General features: G+C 47.1%; 1 pseudogene; it reads left to right on the forward strand.

The window, feature by feature from the left end:
- The first annotated feature begins 5016 nt into the window (after window positions 1-5016).
- On the forward strand, window positions 5017-9614 carry LOC118832076 (annotated as a pseudogene).
- The last annotated feature ends 1346 nt before the right edge of the window (window positions 9615-10960 follow it).

The following is a 10960-nucleotide window of genomic DNA, read 5'->3' on the forward strand; positions in this document are numbered from 1 at the left end:
GGAATTCCTATGAAAAAGTTTTTAAAGTCCTGGTAAACTTTGTTATAGTAATAAGGTAAATTTAATTGGATATGTAATTATAGAAATTAAGTGTCCTCTACATTACAACACCTTTTTTGATGAAGGAACTTTGTAATATCTAGGAGTTCTGTGCAATATTTGAGAATGAGGACATTTTCCACCAACTTAGTTAATGAATTCCAGTGTTTAAGGGTTAATTTGCTTTAAGGAAAAAGAAGGAGATGTCTATCATTTTAAAACCTTCTAAGTAATTCTCTTCAGAAAGGTTTAGTGAGTATTCCTTTTAACATCAGGATAAATTTTAAACTGTTTTAAAGAAGGGAAAATACTTTTGAAAAATGCTCAGTAACACCTTTTTGTATAATTTTCAGAAGGCCTGCTGAATTTCCACCTGTAAGCTAATTGGTTGCAGTTCAAATCTACAGTGATTTTTCAGAGTTTCTGGGTGAGAACCTTATACTTGGAAATTAATGCTTATCTATACAAGTACTGGGAGGGTGGTTAAAGCATGTGTTTTATGTACTCCAAGAAAGGCCCATTCAATATCTTATTCTAGGTTTTTGAGTAAGGAGGTTTGAAACAGCAGTCTGCATTCCTTACTCCTCCCCACCCTTAGTTTAGATAAGAAGAAAGAGTTTTACCTTTGCCCACCAGTCAGAAGGGAAGGAAGGGGGTGGAGCAGCAGTTACTGGAATTTGAGTTTTTACTGAAAGAAAGAAAAAACAGTAGAAGTCAGAAGCCTCCAAACCTGGCTTCTTAAAGTCAGCAGAACTGATAAGATCAGACTAGACTTGAGATGGGGTTTGGTTTGGTAGTTTTTATTAGTGAAGCTTGCCATCTGATGGAAAAGAACCCGCCCTCAGGGAGAGATGATATGGCAGATTTCTTTAATCTCTTTAATAAGCAGGCAGTGACAAAAGGGAAGTTATCTGCCAGAATCAGTTACCTTTGTGAAAGAAGTTGGCTTTATGAAAAATGGAAAATTGGATAAATGCAAATATGTGAAATCTTGTTGTTTTAATCAAATGACTAGTTACATTGGTACTCTCGTATAGCCAAATGAAAGATAATATGATTACTAAAGTATTAATAGGAATAATTTGGGAAAAAGGGAAAAGAAGTTTTATGAGATAATACTGTTTACAAATGTAAGGTTGAATCATTATCCCATAGACTAAGGCTGGGATTTAAAGTTATATTGTATCTATGTGAGATAGAGTTCTTAGATGTCTTAAAGTGATAAGAGCAATTAGGTATTAACACAAATAGTGTAATTAATTACCGCGACTAAATCAGAGACATCTTCAGTTCAGGGAAATAACTCCAGAAATGTTTTTTAAAAATGTTTTTGTGATTTTAAGGAAGAGTTAGAGCTTATCAATGTGTATGAGACTTAATTCCTCAAGTGTCCCTCTCCTCCAGAATGAGTAAACAGGGGACATGAATCCATCAACCTGTGAGGTCGGTCATTAACCTCTTTTGTTTGTTTAAGAAGCTGGGATGGGATTCCAGTATACACAGTTATGTCATTAAAAATATTAACTTATGAGTTGTTTTGTCTTATGGTTGAAATGTAAAGGAAGACTGAGCAATGGGTCTGAAAGATTTGGAAAGGTAAATAAAGGTCTGAGGGAAAATACAAAAGGCAGATAAGAAAGTCTGGGGACAAATGGGAGTTAGCTAACCCTCTCCTGTGCCTAAAGAATGAGAGTTTCTGATGGTTTAAGTAAGTTGGGAAAGAGTGTGAGGAAGTATTTAGAAGATGGAAAAGTTATGTAACTTGATTTGATAATTATTAGCTCAATGAAATTGGGACAGTCTTATCTGAAGGATATTTATTTGCTACTTAAGATTTTATGGGACTACAATTTAATATTGTTTTAAGCTCTGATTACAGGAATAGGTCACGTGAAGCCAGTAGTATGGCACTTATCACAAGCTGAGAACTTTAAAGGTGGATGTCTGTGCCTGGGAAACAGTTCTGAAGATGACCTTGGACACGGCCTAGGTAGGATCTTCTTGACTCTATTTCGCAATTCTGCTATATCCTTTCTGAAAAGGAAATCCCCACCTGATTACTCCTAAGCCCTGCTTTCAGCACCTACTGACTATATGAGTGGCTATCAGATATGACTCATGCCTGGAATCAAACAGAGCTAAGGAAATTCTTTCCTTCTGTTAAGATATATGACATTGTCCCTCTTTTCTTTCTTACCAAATTTATATTATCAAGAAGTTTTATAAGCACAATGCTAAATCTGTTAGGTAACAGATGAATATTGGAATATCTCTGAGTTATTATAATAGGATGCAGGCATGAATAGCTTACAATTTTAGCCTATGTTCATGGCCAAATAAAACATTGGAATAATATAGGGATAACATCCTCCAAAAGGAGGAAAATACTAGACAAAGCAATAAGGCAAAGATGTAACGTGATAAATGTCTAATAAAATGAAAGGGGATAGCGAATTTTGAAAAAGGCAATAGGATCAGATCAATTCCCCTAAGAATTATATACAGACGGGTATGATTAGCTCCAAAATTTATCAATCCTGGAAATTCGGGCTAATAAGTGTGTTTTGGTAATAGGATCTTAAATTTGGATGTTAACGCAAGAAAATTGTATAATATGGTAGTACAAGTGAAATTATATCTCCTTTGTAAAGTATCTGTCTGATAATTTTAAAGGAAGATGAGTTCAATTTATGGTTGGACCTTCATATTTTAAAGAATTCTTATACCAGGTACAAAATTTAGGTAAGGTTAGAAACAGTAGATGATGTATGAACTGAAATACTCTGAAGTTTTAAAAAGGAGAGCCAAATTTAAGTGATTGTAGTAGGTTATATTAAGTTAAAATTGTCTGAGAATTTCCAGATCTGAACCAGAGAAGCAGAAGTCTCTTTTACTATCTAGGGACCAGATAACTACAAGCAGGCATGTGGGATTCAAAAAGTGCTGCTTTAGATGGACATTGGGAATATGTAACTGTGATTTAAAGTTACTCTGTATGCAAAATGTGCAATTAAGTGCTGGAATTAAATCAGAAACATTTTTAGCTTTGTTAAGAATGGTTTGTGGATTATTTTGTAAATGCCATCAAAGAGACATGGCATGACTAAAAGCTTATGATATTGTATGTACTGCGCTACTGCGATACGAGGAATTTAATGTTAGTCAACATTGTTAATAATGATTGCATTACTTTGTGTGATTCATGTTTATGTTTTCTTGGTTATCTAATGTGTAAATGTAAAACACGTGACATGCAAATGTCCCCCTCTATTGTGAACCATCTAAGTGGTTTGGTCTGTACCTGACTCAATGTAATTGTGCAGTTTTGTGAATTATGGGAAAAAGTTTATTGTAATTTGTTTGAACTTAGCCCTGCATGACTGGGACCTATGTTGTGCTGTTGTTCTCTCGATTATCAAATCATATGTGTTCTGGGAGTTCCTGTTAGGTCTGACTACTTCTACAGCTGCCAACATGTGGATATGGACTCCTTGATCCTTTGTCACATCTGAGGACTGCACCTGCTCCCGAGTGGACATCTGAGCCCATAGGTTTCAAAGAGCCCTCTGGTTTCAAAGAGCCTGAAGGAGACAGCATCAGACGCAGACAGCTTTCTCCCGAGATTCCAGACCAGAACCTGAGCAAAGACCTACTCTTTCCCTTTTCTGAGTCCTTGTGTTCCCAAGACTGTTTGCCCTACCTTGATCCCCCTTGCAACTTGCTCCCTCTGCTTGTTTAAGATAGAGGTTTTTCCATACCTTAACTGGTCTTCAGGCGAAACTTTCAGTTTGCCTTTGACCAAAAGGGGGCAATGTGGGATGCTTTATACCATTTTGTATCATTTTAAATTTCAACCAGACCCAGATCCTGAATTAACGAGTAACTGGAAGAAGATCGAGGACCTGGGCTTCTTTGTTCTCTAAACTTTGCTCAGACTGTGTAGCCCCTGAACTGAACCCACCAAGGCAGGGACAGCTCTACACCCCGTGCCAGCAGGAAGCAGTTTCAGAAGCTGAGACCTTAGTCCCTGACCCCAAAAGAATTGGGGTCCTATTTGTTTGAGGGGAAATGATGGGGGCACAGTCTCCAGGAAAAGGTATCCAGTAAAGGATCCAGGGGTAATAAATCTAAAGATTGAAACCATTAACGACCACAGGGGGGAGAGAGAAGAAAGGAATAGTCTCCTCAGCTCCTAGAGAAAAGAAACCGGATTTCTCATCTGCATAACAAGAAGCAATGAAGTAGGCCATTTCAAGGGGCCAAAGCAGTGCCCCACCCCAATCAATTGGCTCTCCCCGCCCCCCAAAAAGTAGCAAATCTACCTCCAATGGAAATTCCAGGAAGTGGTTTTTGCCCCAAAATGCCCACCGTTTCGGCTGAGGTGGAGGGGGTTCCTCCCTATAACCCCACCGCGGGCGTGCGTTCTGCAAAGGATTTCAGGTCCACCCCGCCCTCGATAATCGCCACGGCCAGGCCGACTGAATTTCCCCAAACTGGCTGGTTCCTACTTCTCAGCCAGGATCTGGCCCAAGAGCCCCAGCGCTCACATGGCCTGTCCCCCTGGGCGGGCGGCCCTGGGCCTGGCATCAGCACAAGCACAGGCCCGGGCCCTGGAGGAACCACCTGCTCCAGCCGAGGAAAGCCCCGGCGCCCGCGCACACCTCCCCGTCCTCCTCCTTCTGCAATCGGTGCAGTTCTCGCAGAGGGCCAGAGCAGGGCAGGTGTCCTGGGCCCAACGCTCCTCTCAGGTGGTGGCGGACCGAGGGCCAGACTAGACCCAGCGTGGCCGGGCCCCTTCCTCGCTCTGCCCACTGCTCCCGCGGGAGCCCCCAGTGCCTGAATGACACAGCAGGATCGGGATCTGGCACAGGCCGGGGCTCCTAGCTCTGTGTGCCCGCCAGGCTGAGCTCCAGGACGCATGTCAGAGAGAGGTGGCCCGCCTGGCCTATGGCCCATCCCTAGCATGAACTGCAACCCATGGGTGAGTGATGCCTGTTCTCTCCGCAGAGAACTATGTAACCCAGTTCCTTCCCAGCTCCTTAGCAGCAGGGCAGAGACATTGCCATTCGGGTGCTGATGCTAAGGAAAGGGTTGGAGGAAGGCTGCCTCATTGCTTCCCTGAGCCTGACCCCTTTTCCACCCTGGCGTTGACTGGCTGGGGCTAAGACTCTCTAATAGCAAAGGAAACCAGCTACTCCTCTCAATATTATAGGCCTCTAGGACCCATTTCCTTTACCCTAGGCCCCCTAAACTCTCTACTCAGCACCATCATTTGACAAGTCATCACAATTTAAGGCCACACATAACACAGGCACAGAGGTAAGACATAGGATATAGCCACTATGATGCCTGGGCCTTGGGATTCTTCTGCCAGTCTTGAAAGTACCTCTCCTCCCAGCCTTATTAGGCCATCCCTGAAGTCTGTGCTGCCCCACTGGATGGGAAAATGGGGAAAGGCACATAACATTTGTATTCATCAGCATAGAGTTTTAGCCTCTGAAGGCTATATAAACAGACCAGGGCCAAGGCAAGAGTGAAAGATGTGGCCTCGAGCCCAGTATCCAGCAAACCCAGGGACCAAGGGCACCTGAGATCCCGAGGGAAGCAATCTGCCTGCCTTCATGCCTGCCAGGGTCCAATAGGAGCTCAGAGTCACTGTTAGGACCAGGGCTGGAGTGTGGCAGCCAGAACTAACCACATTTTTCTTTTCTAAATTAAAGGATGGTGCTCTCAGGGAGTGTCTATCTACTCAACAATTCCAGAACACCCCTGCTGCTGTCTTGGGGAGGTAGAGATTATCATTGGCTTCATGCCCTCAGGGCATTGGGTGGCCAAGCGCAGGACAGCAGGTTTATATCAGAGAACAGGAAAGGCCCAAATAAAGCTGAAGGAAGAGTGGTCCTGGCAGTACCTCTTAGCAAATCCCACAAGCCTGATGTAGCTGCTAATTGTGGCCCTCCTTTTCAGGGCCCCACAGTGCCAGCAACAGGCCCCTGTTAGGCTTCATATAGACAACACTGTCTCAAATAGAGCCTAGGGCTACCCTCCCCAAGAGGAACCTTCCTTTCCTTTCTCTGCCCTCCCCTTTCCCCTTGCCTGCCTCCTTCTCCCAGTTCTTTGAACACTCCCTTCCTAGACTCACCACCTCTCTCTGAATCACCAGGAGTCTCCCAGAATATCCAAAAAGCTCCCAGGAATACCAGAGCAAGTTAGGGTACAACAGAGGTGTCAAACTCCAATAGAAACAGGGCCACTAATCCACACATAAGGGTCCCCGGCCCTGCACGGCACAAATTGACTGTCTTAAAATGAAATATTATCTGTCTCTTATTATATTTTTTATTTATTTTGCTAAATATTTTCCAATTACATTTTAATCTGGTTTCTGGCGGGACTCAAGAGTGTTGTGCAGTACAATCCATGAACCACCATGTGGCCAAGCCTGAGAATTACATCTACTCTGGAGTCCTGACCTAGGCCAAAGTTCAGCTGCCCTGGGTAGGAAGGGAAGGGGGAGGGGGCCTCCCACCTCTCCCCTGTGGTTACCAAGTTTGACTCATGGGTCCCTATGGCTTATACCATACCAGGGATCAAGGGTACAGGCAGAAGTCATTGTTCCTAGAGAGACGGTGACTATGGAAAAGTCTATGGACTTTTCTCTTTGCTCTCTACCTTTTTTCTCCCTTACCTATCCTCTTTGGATATGCTGACTCTCCTTCAAGGAGTGGGGGGAGGTGCTGGACTAAGACAGTGAATACCACATACCCTAGTCTGCCACAGTGCCAGAGGCTGGTAGTATTTCAGGCTGCCATTCCAGGCTGCCTCCTCCACAGCCCCACAAAAAGCCTGTTGTGCAGACAGACCAGGAGGTGTGAGCTGTGAATGGCTGAGGACAGCCTCTCCCCAGCCTGCTGGGTGAGGGGGTCCTATTGGGAATCCCGTGGGGGAGGACAGGTGGGGTTTGAAGCCTTCACTACCTTGATCCAAGAGCCCCCAACCTTGATTCCTCCCTGAAAAATGAAACCTAAACCTGTCCTCATGACCCTCAAGCCTTTGCCAGGGAACTAACAGGCTAATTTGGGCTCTGCCTTGCAGAAGGGGGGGGATGGGAGGAGATGAGGGTGAGAAGGGAGCAGTAAGCCTGCTGGGAACTCCAGGTGAAAAACTCCAAAGAAAATTGACTCTCTACCACTCTGAAGCCAGTGTGAGAAATGAAATTCCAGGAAGGGGGATAGCCAGCCTTGGACTTCCCAGTTAGGTCCCATGGCATGTGGGAGTGAAAGCCTAATAATGCCATTTTGCCATTCAGGCACTTGGTATGGGGCCATGGGCAGCATTTGGAAACCTCCAGAAAAAGGATTCCTTCTTGCTATGCTCATGAATATATTCATCTTGTTTCTTCCTCTGGGCCCACAGTCTCCCCCCATAGGGACTAGAGAAGGAGACACATTGGTCTTCCTCACCAATCTTATCTCAATCTGGCTCCCACTGTTGGGGAGGGGCTGGGGTGGGCACAGAGCTGCTAGAAACCTTTTGTGTGCCCTAGGCAGTGTTTGAAAATTGCTTCCCCTTTTGTGTTACTGTTCACCAGAAGCTTTGAGCCTTCACTGTAACTGTAACACATGCCACTTATCACAAAATAAATACCTAGCTGCTGTGGAGAGTGGAATTTTCTGACATTAAAAAAATCTTTTACTAAAAAAAATTAAATACTCAAAATATCAGCTACTAAAAAGTGTCCCCCATGTGATCTCCCTTGGGTTCCACCATAACTAGCTAGCCACCTTGCCAACCCTTGGTTGCAGTTGGGAGTGGGGAAGGAAAGGATTAGAAAATTCCCCAGCAACCCTGGAGGACTACAAGGACATTTCTGGTCTTCTTTATTGCCACCTTCACCCACTCATCCACTTCGTGGCCAATGAATGTCCTCTTCTCTTAGGGAGGAAGCAAGGATCTAAGAGTTCGTTTTCCTAATTCTCAGTGTATGAATCAGAGGCAAACAACACTCAGCCTCTCAGGTTCCATCTCTCAGCCACTTTGAAGGAAGGACCCTGGGCTGTTTGAAGGGCACGAGGGTTAATGTGGTGCACAGAGCATCATATAGGTGTCAGGAGAACTAGGTTTTAATCCTATGCTTACTTGCTGGGTTACTTTAGGCAAATCATTTCAGCTCTGGGATCCTCAGGTGGATCAGACTAATGAGTGTGTAAGGACCTGCTGTAGAGATGGGAGGCATTTTTGTTATTCTCAAAAGCAGATATACTGGCTCCTTCCACACAAAGCAGAGAGCTGCCAACCTTTCCCCAGTAGTCTTTTTCGAGAGAAGGAGGAGGATAAACTATCCAGAGAGCCAACAGTATAAGGTAGCTCCTAGGAGCTCTCCCTTCCTAGGGAAATGTTGAAGGGGTGGGGGTGGGGTGAGAGGGCCAGAGCCTGGACTGGAAAGGGTTTTTCTGTCCTTACCTCCTCTCCACTCCGTCCCCTCCCTACTCAGGCCTGAAGACCGGTGGTGGCAGCTCTGGAGGTTCAGGGGGCTCCTTCCACTACACCTACCATGCCGACCCCCACGCCACGTTCGCCTCCTTCTTCGGTGACTCCAACCCCTTCGACATCTTCTTCACCAGCAGTGGTACCACGCAAACGGCTTCGACCCGGACGACATGGATGTAGACGAAGACGATGACCCGTTTGGCGCCTTCGGCCGCTTTGGTTTCAACTGGCTGAGTGGAGGAACCAGACGACCGCACGAGTCCCTGCACCCCCGGAGAAAGGTGCAGGATCCCCCTGTCGTGCACGAGCTGCGCGTGTCCCTCGAAGAGGTCTACCACGGCTCCACTAAGCGCATGAAGATCACTCAACCCGGATGGACGGACCGACCGTTCGTACAGAGGACAAGATCCTGCGCATCGTCATCAAGCCGGGCTGGAAAGAGGGCACCGAGATCACCTTCCCCAAAGAGGGCGACGCCACGCCCGACAACATCCCCGGTGACATAGTCTTTGTACTTAAGGATAAGCCGCATGCCCACTTCCGACGAGACGGGACCAACGTGGTCTACAGTGCCCTAATCAGCCTCAAGGACGTAGGGTGGGACCTCGTCCGGACTCCCGAGCCAGAGGATGGTGTGGGACGGTCGGGGGTACGAGGTTCTCCCTAAATCCCCCAATTCCCTGACGGCTAGTGTCTATAACCACCCCACCTTTCCCCTATCTGCTTCCCTTTTCCAAAGCAGAAAAGCTGTAGAAGATGCCATTCCCATATAGAAATCAGTACCCCCCTTCTTTCTGTCGCCCCTCCTCTCCATCTCGCCTTCATTCTGTCTCCTCCTCCCCAGGCGCTGTGTGGCTGCACGGTCAACATTCCCACCATCGATGGCCGATGGCCGAGTTATCCCCCTACCCTGCAATGACGTCATCAAGCCGGGCACGGTGAAGAGACTAGGCGGGGAGGGGCTGCCCTTCCCTGAGGTTCCCACCCAACCGGGCGACCTCATAGTGGAGTTCAAAGTGCGCTTCCCGGACAGGATAGCTCCGAAGACGCGACAAATCTTAAAACAGCACCTGCCTTGCTCCTAGGCCCAGCCTCAGGGCCGGCTCCCGGGCTCCACAGCAATACCGCCCTCCGGCCCCAGACTCCCGCAGCCAGAAAGGCGATCCAGCCAGCCCTACCGCCCAGCGGGCACCCTTTTCCTAAAATGCAAAAAAGCCACTTTTGTTTTCCCCAAGTCGTTAGCGCCCCTGCCTGGCTATGCTGTCTAGGGTGGGAAGGCAGGGTGGGGGGAGGGAGGGATGGAGGGAGGGAGGCCCCCAGGGCCAGGGGTCGCTGTTTTTGTCCCACGCTTTGAATCCAGTTTTATTGCTCCCCATGGCTGGAGAGTGACTTGACTGTTACTTGGCGATCTGATCTGTAGAGGTTTCCTATCCAGGCCTGTCAATAGCACGTCGTTCCCCTACCCGCTGCTGAGGTCCTTCCTGCCCTCCTTTCTCGCCCCCTCTCCGGCCAAATGTAGGACGAGGAGAGGAGCACAAACAGGACACTCTTACCCCGGACCATGACCATCACCACGCGGGACGGAGGAGGGGAAGGATTACTATTCACGTGTACTCGGCTATGTACAAACACATACCTTCCCACAGATTTGTGCACACATACTCTGGGATTGGGGAGGGGGGTGGGGAGGGCCACTGAGCACCAGGCACTTTGTGTTTACCGCGGGTGGAGTTTGCTGAGCTGCCTGTGGGAAAGGGGGACTGGGAGGCAGCACCGCTTCACCACACATGCCTCAACACTTTCCCTCCTTTGACAGCCACACCTTCCCCATTCCCAACTGGGCCTGCAGGCTGAGGGAAGTGGGGATGGACAGAAGGGGAATGCGCATAGGTACCACATGTGTTTTCTTTAGGCTTAACTAAGGGGCTGGGGAGAGAGGGATTTTTACATTTTTGTACTGGGCAGTTCTTTGGTGCTGCTAGCCTTGATCCAAAAGGAAGGGGATTTTGAGCTTTCCCCACCTTCTGGGAATTCAGGGTCACAGCAGCCATGCCCTGGCCTCCCTGCCCCAGGGCTTCAGCCCTTCTAGAGCTCCTGTCAGGCCCCTCCAGTCCTAGTCCACTCCACCTCCAAGCTTCTGTGGTCCTTTCCCTAGCCTATGGAGCTCTACTTGTCCTGTCCCTGGAGTCTGGGGAACCCAGAATATCCTACCTTGCTGTTCCACGCTGTACAACTGTATATTATCCTGGACAGCAGGGAATCCTGGAGAAGGGGTTATTGAGTCTGGCCTGGTCTGTGGCTACACCCTAAGGACCTGGGGTCGGGGCTTTCTTGGCTTTTCTCATTTTCATGAGCCCCTGAATGTTTTTATAGTAGTTCTTTTGTATTTTTTTTGGAATGACAGTATTAAGAAAAAAAAATAAAGTATTTT

This window comes from Trichosurus vulpecula, chromosome 9 (genome assembly GCF_011100635.1).
Source record: "Trichosurus vulpecula isolate mTriVul1 chromosome 9, mTriVul1.pri, whole genome shotgun sequence".
NCBI lineage: Eukaryota > Metazoa > Chordata > Mammalia > Diprotodontia > Phalangeridae > Trichosurus > Trichosurus vulpecula.